Source organism: Triticum aestivum, chromosome 6B (assembly GCF_018294505.1).
Source record: "Triticum aestivum cultivar Chinese Spring chromosome 6B, IWGSC CS RefSeq v2.1, whole genome shotgun sequence".
Classification (NCBI taxonomy): Eukaryota; Viridiplantae; Streptophyta; class Magnoliopsida; order Poales; family Poaceae; genus Triticum; species Triticum aestivum.
The window spans coordinates 557,540,046-557,543,507 of record NC_057810.1 but is presented as its reverse complement, the minus strand read 5'-3'; the positions used below and the strand labels follow the sequence as shown (position 1 = coordinate 557,543,507).

At 42.3% G+C, this 3,462-nt stretch overlaps 1 long non-coding RNA gene across 2 annotated transcripts; it reads left to right on the top strand.

Moving 5' to 3' along the window:
* Nucleotides 1–1,866: 1,866 nt before the first annotated feature.
* LOC123134410 (uncharacterized) lies at nucleotides 1,867–2,429 on the top strand. Of its 2 annotated transcripts, none has more exons than XR_006465636.1 (2): nucleotides 1,867–1,995; nucleotides 2,167–2,429. It is a non-coding gene; the product is annotated as an uncharacterized lncRNA (long non-coding RNA). The 2 variants fall into 2 exon arrangements; XR_006465637.1 differs by having other exon boundaries at nucleotides 1,894–1,989.
* The last annotated feature ends 1,033 nt before the right edge of the window (nucleotides 2,430–3,462 follow it).

Below are 3,462 nucleotides of genomic sequence, written 5' to 3'. Positions count from 1 at the left end.
CTGACTCGAGCAGGTTCTAGAGCTTATCGGTGGTCTCCGTCATCGCGGCAAGGACATGTCGGGTCTAGATCGAGGGTTTGTTGGATGACACTGTCGTTTCACTCCAAAGCGGATCGAACCCCATGTAAGATTTTGCGTGAATTCACCAGGGTGAATCGCACCTGACCCGGTGGAATTTTTCCGATCCGAGCAGGAGGATGTGGGGCGACGGCGGCGTGAAGGTGGGGAGAAAATTCCTGGCTCTGATTACCAACTGTAATGCCCGACTGGGGAGGATCAGGGAGAGGGAGAGGATCGGGATGAGGAAGGGAGAGGTTTGGTGAGAGGAGGCAGGAGAGGGGAGAGGATCAATTCACTTTCTTATTCATCATGAACCCTAACAGTGGGAACAACTTTCTTAGTCTCACACACACATACACATCCTCCCAACAAGGGCTCACTCGTATTACGTGGGCTTGGACCCAGAGGCTCTCGGGCTATGGCCCAACTTTACTTGTAGCTTCACCGTTCGTGCGCTCACTGTCCGCTGCAGGTTCAGGCCATGCACCCTAAACAACAAGCATGGCACCCATGTGTGGCGTACTACTTATGCACATACAGATCTTTTGCGACACATTTTCGGAAAATGGGGTTGGACGGTGGAGTAACAACGGTGCTAATGTCAAATCATCCCACCTCCAATCACGTGGGTGAACACATGTACCTATGCATGTCACAACATCACCAAGTGAATACCTTGAGCAGCAGTGAAATGACGGTTATTTGTTCCCGGAGGCGAGGAGCCAAGGACACTTCATTGAGTATTTAATTTGCATGCATACCTTGTTAGGTGAGGTATTTTTTTGTGTGGAATAGACACTATGGTACCCCTTGCATTGTAAAAGGAGGGCCGAGCTACTGTAAAAGGGTTGGATACTTGGTAGAACCTAGGGAGGAGCAACACTACACTTCCCGTTCCAGGGGGGATTTGTAGCTCTCTATCCACCAAATAAACGACACAGAAACTAGGAGTAGGGTGTTATGCAACCATGCGGCCTAACCCTGGGTAGATCATAGTGTCTTTCTACTCTTTTCTCGTTGAGATAGATCCACGCCTTGCACCCCGTCTATGAATCGACAAGGGACGCCTCCAATCCTTGGTGTCTTGATTGTGTTCTGCACACGCATGAAGACACCCGGTTACACTCTAAAGCCTTGAGTATCCACAAATCTAGGCATCATGTCCTTGTTTCCTAGCTTCCAACCTTCACTCACTCTTGATCTAACACGTGTCAATCCCCACACACACCCATGCATCCTCCACTAACGGTACAACCAACTAGTTGTGTCCTTATTTGTATTGCCATAATCAACACTATACATTTTATACTTCCCAAATATAATGTTTATATGTTGACAATCGAGTCATAAGAAAATATGACCTACTAAGTAGTAATATGTGGCCTTGTGCCATTGATCAAAACAAAAATATGGTCAACAATTAGGTGGCAACTGTCTGAGGTTGTTGAAAATCCATATGCACATGTCAACAACTTTGGTAAGTATAATTTAAATGTTAACTTTATTAAGGTTCAAAAATTTGGTAGTTCATATCTTCTTTCAAAACGACTACATGCAGACAAAGCGACATCTTGTAGATACAATATTGAAACTGTATCCTACAAGTAGAAATTAAATGTCTACATTATTATACTCCATAAAATTGTTGATTCATGTCTTTTAGAACCACTTGCAAGCAGATATAGCCACATCTTCTAGATATAATATAATAATTGCAACATGCATATCTTCTAGATAGAATGACATATCTTATCATTAAGTTTTTTCAGGTCTCGTCTTTCTAGGCTATAAGATACGGCGTAGCCTATCTGGGTGTGCATCTACTCGCTTAATTGATTTCATAACTATTCATTCTTGAAGACATGGGAGTCATCAAAATGCTAAGCCTATTATGCCTGCTACTGCTCATGCCACTTCTTTTAGTTCTTGGTAAAGGTTGTTTGAAAATTTCAGATAAACAAGGATCTTCCTTCATGCAATATTTTACATTTCCAAGTCATATGTGATATTCATACTCCAGGCTACTTCTTTCTTTCTTTCTTGTTTCTTCGTGGAAGATTGTAGGATCTAATTTTTTGTGCTCCATATCGTGTGGTTGTTTTGTAGGCTTGGAAGCCAAGACTTGCGTTGAACATAGCAGGACCTATCATACTATATCATGCAAGGTGGATCCATGTGTTGAGGCCTGCCACAAGGAGGGATTTACTTATGGGTTCTGCTCCCCCTACCCCCTTATAATAGTTTGTTTCTGCGTAAAAAAATGTTGAATAAAAATCATGCTGCGACTATCATAGGATATGTGATGTAACAAATAATAAGGTTATGTAGTATGATGAATTGAGAATGGGCAATGACAGAAGTTGAGTGTCTACCAAATATTCCTTACCTTTTGGCTTAAAGTACAAATAGGACTACTCACAATGCAGGCACATCAAACATATGCCGCAATGCTAAAAAATCACATGCTAGAAATGTGAGATGTGGTTACGCTGATTACCATACACCTACAAAAAAAATTCCCTAACATCTGCTCTAGCGTATGTCCTTCCCTTTGGTGATGCTTGTTAAAAATATGGCCTATAAGCAATAATAAAGTTGCTATTCTTCAATTTCCATGCTCATAATTAATTTTATCTTGTTGTGTTATAAACGCAATGGTTCTTAAATATGGGATTCGTAGGAAAATCCAGTGGCATGTGTGAAAAGATAAACACCAATCAGATCCCCAGTGTCAGTGTCACAGATAATGGGTACCCGCTGAACACTCCAGCATGTGGGTCGTGCCGACTCATTAATTACCGGGAGTATGGCGAGACGTCAATAGAACCTGAAGCTCGTACAAGACCCCTCTCAATGGATTCAAGTAAGGCAAGGCTCTGGAAGCCTTCCAGTTACATATCGAAAAGCATCACCCTTGCATTGACTCCAACGAGGAGAGCATCAAGGCATCCGCGCCCATCCCGTGAATGCCCGATGAATGGGATTCCGCGAAGAGGTCGTTGATAACCCACAAGTATAGGGTATCAATTGTAGCCTCTATCGATAAGTAAGAGTGTCGATCCCAACGAGGAGCTAAAGGTAGAACAAGTATTCCCTTAAGTTCTATCGACCACCGATACACTCTATGCACGCTTAACATTCACTTTACCTAGAACAAGTATGAAACTAGAAGTACTTTGTAGGTGTTGTTGGATAGGTTTGCAAGAATATAAAGAGCACATAAATATAAACTAGGGGCTGTTTAGATAAAGAAGCAATAAAGTTAGTATAGCGAGTGTGGAAAAGTGGTGGTAGGAGTTGCAAAATTGTCCCTAAGCAATTGACTACTTTACTATACCGATAGCAAGTTTTATGTGGGAGAGGCCACTGCTAGCATGTCATCCTTGACATGGAATTCTATGC